The sequence below is a fragment of the Stenella coeruleoalba genome (genome assembly GCF_951394435.1).
Source record: "Stenella coeruleoalba genome assembly, chromosome: 10".
In the NCBI taxonomy this organism is placed as follows: domain Eukaryota; kingdom Metazoa; phylum Chordata; class Mammalia; order Artiodactyla; family Delphinidae; genus Stenella; species Stenella coeruleoalba.
The window spans coordinates 74,289,473-74,302,513 of NC_137156.1; the positions used below are offsets into that span (position 1 = coordinate 74,289,473).

At 47.9% G+C, this 13,041-nt stretch overlaps 1 protein-coding gene across 3 annotated transcripts in view; it reads right to left on the minus strand.

Annotated features, from left to right (window-relative positions):
* The window catches only part of ACOX2 (acyl-CoA oxidase 2), a 35,689-nt gene extending 34,019 nt beyond the window's left edge, over positions 1–1,670 (minus strand). For 2 of the 3 annotated variants that reach the window (XR_013830347.1, XM_079935590.1), the window contains exon 1: positions 1,634–1,670. The gene's annotated coding sequence lies outside the window, so the exon portion shown is untranslated. The remainder of the gene's footprint in view (positions 1–1,633) is intronic. The other variant, XM_079935591.1, reaches the window with a different exon arrangement.
* Between the last annotated feature and the right edge of the window lie 11,371 nt (positions 1,671–13,041).

Below are 13,041 nucleotides of genomic sequence, written 5' to 3' on the forward strand. Positions count from 1 at the left end.
TTGGCCCGGGTCCGACCACAGAACACATGCTCTGTCCATGCTACAGCCGTACCTGGGGGGCTAAGTCCCAGGCTCGTTTGGCCCATTTCCGTGAGCCTTGAGGGGTACTGCGGAGCTGAGGGGAGGAAGCTTGCCCCTTGCCTGTGCCACGTTCCCCCGGGACCCCTGTGTGTCCTCCACAGCCACGGTGGGCCCTGCGTCCTTCACAGCAAACCCTCAGCCTCTCAGAGCCCCTGTTTCCCCACAGCCCGGCGACCAGCAGGTATAGTCCTTTCTACTTCTCGAGTCTCTCAGATCCATTTGTTCCATCCATTCCCTTGGCTACCACCTCGGCCACCTTCGTCGCTCGCCTGGCCTCAGTGCCTCTCATCTGCTCTTTAGGGTGAGCTCCTAAACTGCGGTCACGTTGTTGACCTCGTACCCTGCTGGGAGTCTGGTGCTTGGGGCCGGCTGTTTGTTGTATGGAGTCCGTGCCCTCTGCCATCTCACCGCCTCTCGCCCCTTGCCCCGTATCCACCCACTCCGCCTACCCAGGCCCCCTCTCCCTCTCCTCCTGCCCTCTGCCCCTGCTGTTTCCCCTGGTGTTCCTAGTGAGCCCCAGCCTCCAGGGCCACCTCCTCTAAGAAGCCTTCCCGATGGCAGTGCCCCCTGGGAGAACCGAGCAGCCCTTCGGTGCCCCCACTGGGTGCTATTAGAGTGGACAATAGGAGCAATTCCTCATTCAGTCGAATGTCCCTGTCCCAAGGCAGTGAGTGCCTGGGGAGGCCAGCTCTGCTTTTGTGGGGTCCCAAGAGCCTGCAGGTGGCCACTATTTTGATTCCTGTTCTTCTCCACCACAACCCTGCAGATACACTGCTGTCGTTACAAGTATTTTATAGAGAGGGCAGCAGCCTCGGGAAGAGAGGAGACTTTGTAACGTCACGCAGCCACACGTACGATAGCACATGGGATTCATCCACAGGCTTACAAACCGACACCCCTAAGTGGGCAACAGGGCTGTGGGATGCTGACAAAGGGCCTGGCACATTCAAGGAGCGCCCCCGTCAGCTGCCCCCTGGATCCCTGCAAGGCCTTCTAGCCTGTCTCCTCTCTCCCTGCGTCTTCCTCCTGCGCTCTAACTGCCGCTGCCTCCTTGCTGTGCTCCAACACCCAGGCCTCGCCCCTCACCCTCCAGCCTCTAGAGGCCAGGGCTGTGTGCTCTGCCTGGAACACTCCTTCCCCGATGTGCCCCTGGCTCCCTCACTACCTCTGCAAGTCCTTCATCAGTGCCACCTTCTCAGTGAGGCCCACCTGACCACCCTCTTTAGAATCCCGAGCCCCTTCCCCCAGCATTCCCAGTCTCCCTCACTCTGCTCTTTTCACTTATCGTAACATAATTTGCTCCTTTGCTATGTTTTTGTTTATTGCTGTCTCTACCTACTTAAAGGAAATTCCAAGAGGGCCAGGATCTTTGTCACATTCGTGCTGTGGCTCCCACACGTAGCACAGGGCCCGGCTCACAGGTGGCGTCTAGGAAATAGGGGTCGACTGGAAGAAGGCAGCTCTCAGAGTCAGTAGGAGTTGCGGGGAGGGTGCAGCCCTCAGGAGCCTCCCAGTCCCTCCCGGGCCCTATGGCCCGGTTCACCCGACTCACCTCTGTCCTGTGTCTGCACAGTCGGCCTGGCCTGGCCTCTAGCTGCAGGCCTAGGCCTCTCAGGGGTGGCCCGGCCCCTTTCTCCTCCCCTGGAGGGGCGCGGCCTGGCAGGCCCTCGGCTCCCAGCTCTCCCTGGTTGAGCTCATTGCGTGTACTCTCCTGTCCTCCTGCCTCCCTCTGGTGGCTGTGACCGCGCTGTGCCTGGTCGGGGGCTACCCTGGGAGATTGCTAGGAGGGTGTGAAGCAGGAGAGATAGCTCAGCACGAGGCTGGCTGGACAGCTTAGTGAGTGCCAGCTGCCGAGCCTCTGTCTCTCCCTTTCTCTCCCTGCCTATCCGGCCCGCCTCCCAGAGCCTGGTGCTGGTCAGATGCACACACATTCACTCTGCAGAAAGAAACACCACAGGCCTCTACCCGGAGTCCAGAGACCTGGGTTCAAATCCTGGAGGTATGACTCTGAGTTACTTCCCCTCTGTAAGCTTCCCTTGCCTTAACTATAACAGGGTATGAAGGAAAGCTCTTGATAAACTGTAAAGCCCCAAGCATTTGTAACTTGAGAGTATTACTGTTTTCTTAGCTCCCCACAAGAGAATTTCTTAATTCCCAGGAGTGATGTTTAATGGTAGAATTTCCCGCTCTGTGTGGCAGGGTGCTGGTGAGAGTTCTGTGGGCAGGTATGTGAGGGTTTGGGTCGCACAGGATGCACTGATTTGGTTACGCGTCAATATTTATTTTTGAATGTCCACAGTGATCTAAGCACTGGGGCACAGCAGGAAGCCCAAACCACAGAAAACAAAGCTATACTAGTCCCCTGCCCTTGGGAACCTTCCAGGCTGGGGTCAGGGGGGCTGCTGGAGAGACAGATCATCACAGTAGGAATGGGCAGGAAAACCTAGCGGGATACTCACAGCCACTTCTAATGAACTTAGAACTTTTTTGAACTTAAAACCTTCTTGCCCTCTCTTCCTGCTACTGAAGTCCCCAGGGCCTTCCCGCTTTACCTGTCCAGCTCCTGTGTCTTTTCGTCTCACTACAATGTCACACTCTTTTGGGAAGTCACCCCAGTCTGGATTAGAAGCTCCTGGCCTTGCCTTCTTAGCTCCAAACTTTTGTACTTTATGGTATAATAAAATGTATAGATTTGGTCTTTATCCCTGGTTCCTGGCACAGAGCTTCTAAAAAAATCCTTGTAATCTGCTGAGTGATAAGACTGTCTTTTTTGTCTGTGGCTGGGGGCCCACACATAGCTTCGAGATGGGGGCTTGTTGCCAGGAAGACCAAGCCTTAATTCGAGGGTTGGAACTTTCAGTTCTCCCCCCCTCCCCCTCCCCCAGCCTCCGGGGAAGGAGAGATGCTGGAGATTGAGTTAATCACTAATGGTCAATGATTTAATCAATTATACCTACATAATGAAGCCTTGATAAAAATCCCTAAATAGTGGGGTTTGGGGAGCTTCTGAGTTGGTGAACACATAGAGGTGCTGGGAGGGTGGCCTCCCAGCCATATCTTGTCCTATGCATCCCTCCCAATGGCTGTTCCTGAGTTGTGTCCTTTCTAATAAACCGGCAAATGCAAGTGAAGTGCTTCCCTGACTTCTGTGAGTCATTCTGGCAAATTATTGAAGCTGGGGCGGGGGTTATGGGAACCCCTGAATTTATAGCTGGTAGGTCAGAAGTACTGAGATTTGCAATTGTTGTCTGAAGTTGGGGGAGTCTTGTAGGACTGAGCCCTAAACCTGTGGGGATCTGCACTAACTCCAAGACTTAGTGTCAGAATTGAATGTGGGACATCCAGTGTTGGGGAATCAGAGAATTGCTTGTTGCTGGAGTGGGAAGACTACACGTTTGGTGTCACAAGTGGTGGTAGAAAGAGACAACACACCCTTGGTATGCCCACAACAGTGGTGGCTATTTTTTTCTTTAATTATTGGTTTTTGTCTAAATCACCGGTGAAAGCAAGAACTGTGTTGTTCTTGGTCACCAATGCGGTCCCAGCCCCAGCCCCAGCCTAGGGCCTGGCCCGGGGTAGGCGCTCAGCAAGTATTTGGTGGATGAATGAATAAACAAAGGTTGGCAGGAGCCATCAGGATTCTCTATCCCAAGGGCGTGGCCATGCTTGGGGAAGGACTGTGGAATTTTGGCACTTTTTTTTTTTTATTTGGTATTGACTCTTTTCTGCTTGAATTTTTTCCCTTTATTTATTTACTGTTTTAATTGAAGTATAGTTGATTTACAATGTTGTGTTAGTTTCAGGTTACAGCAAAGTGATTCAGTTATACATATATATGTATGTGTGTGTGTGTGTGTGTATATATATAAATCTATTCTTTTTCAGATTCTTTTCCGTTATAGATTATTAAAAATATTGAATATAGTTCCCTGTGCTATACAGTAAACACTTGTTGGTTATCTATTTAATATATAGTAGTGTGTTTATGTTAATCCCATACTCCTAATTTATCCCTCCCCCTCCTTCCCCTTTGGTAACCATAAGTTTGTCTTCTATGTGTGTGAGTCTATTTCTGTTTTGTAAATAAGTTCATTTGTATCTTTTTTTTTTTTTTAGTTTCCACATATAAGTGATATCATGATATTTGTCTTTCTCTTTCTGACTTACTTCACTTAGTATGATAATCTCTAGGTCCATCCATGTTGCTGCAAATGGCATTATTTCATTACTTTTTAAGGCTGAGTAATATTCCATTGTATATATGTACCACACCCTCTTTATCCACTCATCTGTGAAGGGACATTTAGGTTGCTTCCATGTCTTGGCTATTGTAAATAGTGCTGCTGTGAACACTGGGGTGCATGTATCTTTTCAAATTACAGTTTTCTCCGGATCTATGCCCAGGAGTGGGATTGCGGGATCATATGGTGGCTCTGTTTTTAGTTTTTTAAGGAACCTCCAGACTGTTCTCCATGTGGCTGCACCAATTTACATTCCCACCAACAGTGTAAGAAGGTTCCTTTTTCTCCACACCCTCTCCAGCGTTTATTATTTGTAGTCTTTTTGATGATGGCCATTCTGACTAGCATGAGGTGGTACCTCATTGTGGTTTTGGTTTGCATTTCCTTAATAATTAGCAATGTCAAGCATGTTTTCCAGTGCCTGTTGGCCATCTGTATCCCTTTTCTGGAGAAATGTGTATTTAGGTCTTCTGCCCACATTTTGATTGGGTTGTTTGTTTTTTCAACATTGAGTTGTATGAGCTGTTTGTTTATTTTGGAAATTAATCCCTTGTTGGTTGCATTGTTTGCAAATATTTTCTCCCATTCCATAGGTTGTCTTTCAGTTTTGTTTATGGTCTCCTTTGCTGTGCAAAAGCTTTAAGTTTAATTAGGTCCTATTTGTTTATGACACTTTTTTAAAAGGTGAGGGTTGGTGTGTGTGTGTGTGTGCACATGCACATGTCCACCCTGTTTGTACTTACTTGCATGCCCCGACCTGATACCCAGTCCTCTAATCTCAAAGCTGGATTCCTCTGGGACTAAAAAGGCTGTATACCCAGCTATGTTTCCAAAGTGATCCTGACCCTTCTGCTGCCTCTCCTGGTCCTTCCTGATGGCTCCTGCCATCTTGTGCCCTTCAGGAACTCAAGCTGTTAATATCCCAGCAGCTTAAAAGGCTCCCCTCACATGTTTCTTCAGTGGAAGAATTGCTTTGTAATGTGAACGATTTTCCTCTCTCCCCATGTTTCTGCTCTAAAATTTGGCTTGTCTTATTCATGCTTAGCATTAGTATTTGTACACCCCTAGCCATCATTCCCTGGACAGATATTTTTGGAGTATCTGCAGTGGGTTGGGCACTGCTTTGAGTGGGACCCAGAGGGGAACCTGGCCTCGGTGAGTGGGGTGGGGTGTTCATAGGTTCCCTCACTTCCCTTGCATAACAACACTGGAAAGTAGGATGCAGCTCCCCATTTTGCAGGGGAGGAGACAAGTTAAGAGAGGTGTTGTCGCTTGCCCAGGTTTGCACAATAAGTAGATTACAGAGCTGGAATTTGAACCAGGTCTTTGGATGGTAAAGACTGTCTCTTAACCCATTTGTGCAAGGTTGGAAAAGAAATCAGGAGACGCAGGCCTCCTGTCCTGGCAGGACTTCTGAGGTGTGCTGACTCTGGGCAGGCGCCCTCCCCTCTTGGGTCTCTGCTTCCCTATCTGTAATGTGGAGTGTTTGCTCACTGAGGGGCCTCACAGCTGTCCACCGTATCCCCAAGGTAGCGCCCAGCTTGTGTCCTGAGGAAGGGGCGAGATCCAAACTCTGAGACATCACCTAGCAGGTCCTGCTGGGACTGGGGGGCCTGGACCCTTGGGTCTCCTGCTGCTGTTGGCAATGGCCATACACAAGGTGGTGGCTTCAGGGAAGGTGGCCTTTACCCTGCTGTTTGGAGGGGAAAGTTCTGGGTTCCAGCCTGGCTCTGCCCAGGATTTATGCTATTACTGACTATGGGAAATTACTTAATTTCTCTCTGCCATAGTTTCCACATATTGATTGTCTTGAGATAAAGCTCTTGATTTTTTTAACTGTGTATTTTATTATATGTTTCAAGTGTACGATATAATAATTTGACATCTGTGTACACTACAAAGTGACCACCCCCAAAAGTCTAGTTACCATCAGTCACTATACAGTTAACCCCCTTTACCCCTTTGCTCACCCCTGCAGCCCCCTACCCTTCTGGTAACCACTGACCTGTTCTCTGAATCTGTAGGTTTGTTTGTTTCATGTTTTATTTTAGATTCCACTTATGAGTGAAATCATATGGTATTTGTCTTTGTCCTTCTGACTTATTTCACTTAGTATATACCCTCAAGGTCTATCCATGTTTCCACAAATGCCAGGATTTCCTTCTTTTTTATGGGTGAGTAGTATTTTATTGTATATAGATATACCACATTTTCATTATCCATTCATCCATCCATGGACACCTAGGTTGTCTCCCATATCTTAGCTATTGTAAATAATGCTGCAGTGAACATGGTGGTGCATATATCTTCTCAAATTAGTGTTTTTGTGTTCTTCAGATAAATACCCAGAAGTGCAATAGCTAGATCATATGGTAGTTGTATCCTTAATTTTTTGAGGAATCTCCATACTGTTTTCCATAATGGCTGCACCAATTTACAATATGACCAACAGTGTGTGAAGGTTTCCTTTTTTCCACACCCTCTCCAGTACTTGTTATTTCTTGACTTTTTGATGATGGCCATTCTAACAGGTGTGAGGTGATATCTCATTGTGGCTTTTATTTGCATTTCCCTAATAATTAGTGATGTTGACCATCTTTTCATGTGTCTGTTGGCCATCTGTATGTCTTCTTTGGAAAAGTGTCTATTCAAGTCCTTTGCCCATTTTTAAATCAGGTTGTTTGTTTTGTTGTTGTTGAGTTTTATGAGTCCTTTATCTATTTTGAATATAACCCTTTGTTGAATATATGATTTGCAAATATCTTCTCCCATTCAGTTAGATGGCCTTTTCGTTTTGTTGATAGTTTTCTTCACTGTGCAGAAGGTTTTCAGTTTGATGACGTCCCATTTGTTTATTTTTGCTTTTGTTTCCCTTTGGAGTCAGATCCACAGAAACATCGCTAAGACTGATATTAAGAAGGTTACCACCTATGTTTCCTTATAGGAATTTTATGGTTTCAGATCTCACATTCAATTCTTTAATCCACTTTGAGTTAAGTTTTTTGTATGTAAGATAGTGGTCTCGTTTCATTCTCTTGATATGGCTGTCCAGTTTTCCCAACACCATAATGAAGAGACAGTCCTTTCTCCATTGTGTGTTCTTTGCTCCTTTGTTGTAAATTAGTTGTCCATATATGTGTGAGTTTATTTCTGGGCTCTCAATTCTGTTGCATTGACTTGTGTGTATGTTTTCATGCCAGTACCATGCAGTTTTGATTACTATAGCTTTATAGTATAGTTTGAAATCAGAAAGTGTGATACCTCCAGCTTTGTTCTTTCTCAAGATTGTTTTGACTATTTGGGATCTTTTTTGGTTTCATACACATTTTAGAATTATTTGTTCTAGTTCTGTGAAATATGCCATTGGAATTTTGATAGAGATTGCATTGAATCTGTAGATTGCTTTGGGTAGTATGGACATTTTAATAATATTATCAATAATTATTCCAACCTATGAACATGGAATATTTTTTCATTTATTTGTGTCTTCTTCAATGTCTGTCATCAGTGTCTTATAGTTTTCATGGGCTTCAGTAGTTGCAGCACGTGGGCTCAGTAGTTGTGGCATGCGGGCTCTAGGGCACGCAGGCTTCAGTAGTTGTGGCACACGGGCTCAGTAGTTGTGGCTCGTGGGCTCAGTAGTTGTGGCGCATGAGCTTAGTTGCTCCGCGGCATGTGGGATCTTCCCAGACCAGGGATCAAACCCATGTCCCCTAAACTGGCAGGCGGATTCTTAACCATTGCGCCACCAGGGAAGTCCTGGTGAGCATCTTTATGATTATTACTTTAAACTGTTTATCAGATAGTTTGTTTACCTCCATTTTATTAAGATCTTTTTTGGGGGGCTTTATCTTGTTCTTTGGTTTGGAACATGTTCCTTTGTCTTCTCATTTTGCCTGACTATATGTGTTCTTCTATATGTATTAGGCAAAACAGCTACCTCTCCCAGTCTTGAAGGAGTGTTCTTGTGTAGGAGATGATTCGTGGGGCCCAGATGCACAGTCCCTCTGGCCACCAGTACCAGCCACTCAAGGGAGTTTCCCTCATGTGGCAGGGCTGGAGCTGCTACATGGGGTGGGCAGGGCAGGACACTGTACACTCGCCTGGCCAGGTTGTGGCTTGGCAGCTCCACAGTGTAGGCTGGGCTTGGGGTGCTCAAGCCACTGCTGCATGGGGAGGGCAGGGTGCAGGTTCCTTCAATGTTTGGTAAATTCTGTGTTTAAATAATTTCTTTATCAACTTTGGTGCTGACTCTGCTTTACATGTTTTTGGATATGATCATTTCAGTTTGTTGTACCAAACTATTGAATCCTCTAGTTTAATTTTTTTTTTATTACGAAAAATTGAAAACCTGTCCAAATCTGGAGAGAGCAATATAATGATTCCACAAGTACCTAACACTCAGCTTTAACACGTATCATCTCATGTCTTCCTATTCTTTGTTTTTGACTTTCTATTTCAAAATAACTTTAGACTTTCAGAAGCTTGCAAAAAATAGTAGTAGTTTCTGTACGCCTTTCACCCAGCCACCTCCAGTGTTGACATCTTACATAACTGTGGTGCGGTTAGTGAGAGCAAGAAATTATCATGACATACTACTATTAACTAATCTTCAGAACTTATTTGAGTGTGTTGGAAGGTCCCCAAGATGAACTTCAGGTTCAATGACTTGCCTGAAGTACTCACAGAACTCAGAAAAGCTAATATACTCATGATCATGGTTTATCACTGCGAAAGGATACAGATTAGAATCAGCAAAGGAAAAGACATAGAAGGTGGAGTCCAGGAGAGACCGGGCACGACCTTCCAGTTGTCCGTCCTCTCCCAGTGGAGTTGTATGGACAGCATTTAATTCTCCCTGTGTGGCAACACGCACACTGTACCTATAACCAGGGAAGCCCACCCCAGCCTTGGCGTCCAGGGTTATAGGGCGTGAGTCATAGAGCCCTGGGATGCTGGTGTGGCTGACCTTAGTTACTCAGTCTCCAGCCGCTCCAGAAGCCACACTGATACAGCATGACCCGTGACCCCACGTACATCACATTGTTGGTGTAAACTGCCTGGCGTGGCCCAAGGGCCCAGGTGGACAGAGGTACTCTTTTCAGGCAGGATATTCTAAGAGTTTAGAGGTTGGCTCCCAGGAGCTATCAAGGGCCAGTGCTTTCTTTGGAACGTGCAGGGTTTGAAATCCTGCAGAGCTAGTCATTCACTGCACGTTGAGCTTTGCCAGTTTTCCCACTAATATCTTTTTCCTGGTTCAGGATCCATTCCAGGATCCCACACTGCATTTAATTGTCCTGTCTCCTCCAATTGGTACAGTTCCTCAGTCTTTCTGTGTCTTTATGACCTTGATACTTTGAGGAGTACTGGTGAGGTGTTGTTTTCAGAATGTCCGTCAATTTAGGTTGGGGTGTGAGAAGGTATGGGCGACACCTCCCCCACAAAAGGGACTGGGAGAAGGGCAGAGTGTCTTGGGGTGGCCAGCCATGAGGGAGGGGTGGATGCCAGACAAGCTTAGGGACTAAGAGAAGTAAATGAGTGGAAATAGAGCTTGGAGGGGTCCGCAGTGACAGATATGACAGACAGAATGAAACTACCAAGGAAAGGGAAAACAATAATTAACTTTTACTGAGTGCTGGCCATGTGCCCGTGCCTAACAAATATTTTATATTTGTTAATTCAGCCCTCAACAGTCTGTAAGGCTGGTACTACTGGAACCTTCGTTTAACAGATGAGAAACTCAGAGATGTTAAGTAACTTTTCGAAGGTCACCCATCTGGTGAGTGGCAGAGCCAGATCCCCTACCCAACCCCCAAGTCTAAAGTCTGCCTGACTTTGTGGCCTGGGCTCTTAACAGCCATGCTGTGCTACCTGTCACGATATCCTAACAAGGGGAGAGAGAGGTGGGGAGAGGGAACTTTCATCCCTTGAAATGTGCCAGGCCCTGGGCTAGGTGCTCTGTGTCTGTTCTCTCATGTTCCAGGACCTACCAGGCATATAGTAGGTGCTTAATGCGTGTTTCTCTCCTTCCTGCTCCTTCCCTGAGCTTCCTGGGCCAAGAGCAGGCATGTGGACTCCTGTGTCCCATTTGGCCACTGGCTTCTCTCAAAGCCGTGAATGTCCCTGGGGCCCACTCTGCCTTACCAGATTGGCTTGGGCCGGGCCACCTGCTGGCAGAGGAGGAGGAAGGAGGAAAGTGGCTGGCCATTTGGCCTCAGCAGGCTTGCAGAATATTTCCGGCAACAGATGGGAAGGCTTGAACGTGGGTGCTTTGCAAAACTTTCTCCTGAGCCTCCATCAGCAAATGCAGATACGCCAATATAAACGCGCAGGCTCCGGCCAGGTGGATGTGAGTTCACATCTCGCTTTTGCCACCTGCTGGCTGTGTGCTTTTGGGCAGTAGCTTTGCCTCTTTAAACCTCAGGCGCTCCATCTGTAAAATGGAGGTAATGACAGTCCTGGGGGCTGAAACGAGAGAATTCATACAAAGTGTTTAGGCCAGTCCCTGGCACAGACACTAAATGTTCAGTAAGAGCAGATATCATTACCTATGTCACGGATGTGGAAACTGTCGTTCAGCAAGTTGCCCAGACTTGTGACAAGGAGCGATCGGCAGAGGTGGGGCTTGAATCCAGATCCAGGCACAGAATTAACTCTTTACAGGGAAAGCCTGGGACTGACCTTGCAGGGGGAAATGAACAGTTTAGTTCAGGCACACAAAAGCGTGAGCTAGCTGCCTTGGTCCCATGGGAAGCCCTTCCTTGGAGCGGGGAACCCCAGCTAGCTTAGCTGTTGCCAGGCAGCCCAGGAGAGCTGCCAGGGTCCCTCCCTGGGCAATCCTGCTCATCTCTCTTTGCAGGTCCTTTCTGGGAAGTGGATGGGCACACTTAATGAGAGGGCCAGATTTGGAAAACAAGCCCAGCCCCGTGTCCTCTCTGGGCGAGTGCCAGCCGATCATCAACTCAAATAACTGTGATGGGCTGAGATGAGGACAGCAACCGCTGGGATGGAGGGGCGCTGTTCTCATGAGGCCCAGCAAAAGGGGGCACCGTAAAACAAGGCCCTGGTGGGAGCAGCGTGGTTGGGTTTGATGGGTCTTTGGGAGCAATGGAACATCAAATGGTTTAGGCCACTGCTCAGCCGCAGGTACAGTTCTGCAAGGGGGCAGGCTGTGATGGTAGATTTTTAAAATTAATTAATTTATTTTTGGTTGCGTTGGGTCTTCGGTGCTGCATGCTTTCTCTAGTTGTGGTGAGCAGGGGCTACTCTTCGCTGTGGTGCACGGGCTTCAGTAGTTGTGGCACACGGGCTCTGTAGTTGTGGCTTGTGGGCTCTAGAGCGCAGGCTCAGTAGTTGTGGCACATGGGCTTTGTTGCTCCGCGGCATGTGGGATCTTCCTGGACCAGGGCTTGAACCCGTGTCCCCTGCATTGGCAGGCGGATTCTTAACCACTGTGCCACCAGGGAAGTCCCCGTGATGGTAGATCTTAACCCGTTGGTTGGCCCCAGAGACTGGTTGGCTTTGGGGGTGGGGGTATGATATTGGGGATGGGGCCATGTCTATAGTGTGTAGATATTCCTCACCGCAGGACTCATGTCAGTCTATGATGGCCTGCATCTATGTTTATGTTAGCCAAATCTCTCAAGTTCAGATGGACAAAAGGAAGGTGAGATATGTTCCTGAATCTTGTGTCAAAAGGTTAGGATGGCATAGGGACCCCCTAGGAGCCCTTTCTAAGAGCACAGCCTGGCTCTGGTGGAAAAAATGTAGGCTTTGACGACAGATGGCTCTGTGTGAATCTCATCTCTCCCCAGGAATTGTTTTGTGACTTCTGGCAAGTCCTTTAGTCTACCCGAGCCTTGGTTTCTTCATCTGCAAAATGGGGAGGATGATACCAAATTGTTATGAGTGGTGACATTGCTGGCTCTCCATAAATGCCGTGATCATTACTGATACCCATTCACAACTTTTTTGAACACCTACTATGTGCAGAGTCCGTCCTGGCTGGGAGTGGTAAAGATCAGCAGAGTCAGAAGGAGTCCCTCTTTTCATGAGGCTTGGAATTTGGATAATCTCAAGTGTGGTGAGGTTGGCCTGCAAAAGCTCCCTTGGAGCACACACTGCAGAACCAGGGAGGGAGTGTCCCTTCTCCTGAGTTCTTCTGTCTCTCTCCCAGGTTTTGTATTTAGTGCTGGTTTGCCTTTGAAGAGGGTGTCTCCACCCCCAGACCAGGACTTGTGGTCTGCTGAGTGTGAGAGTGTGGCCTCAGTGAGAACAGGGCTTGTGGTCTGCTGAGTGTGAGAGTGTGGCCTCAGTGAGAACAGGGCTTGCTGCTGTCGGCTCCCATTTAGGGCAGGGTCTGCCATCAGAGCTACTGCTGCAGCCTTGTCCTTCTCCAGGGTCTCCAGGACTGGGTGATGGCCTGACCGCTGCCTTCAGGGATGAGCTAACTCTCTGGATGCCTGGAACGTGGTGTGGAGGAGCCATGCAGCTCCAATACGAGTTCTGAAGGCACAAGTGCTAGTAGGGCCCAGGAACACTAACAAAAGCCCAAGAGGCCAAAGGAAAGCTTCTGGACCAAATTGACACCTCTGGGCCAGGGTCGACATTGTGGAGGAAGGATTCAAGTGAGTGATGGTGATGAGGGGCTGAACCTGGGAAGAGGCTGGATGTATTGCAGAAAGAAGAAGAGGGAGAAGGGGCTTCTCATTCACTCATT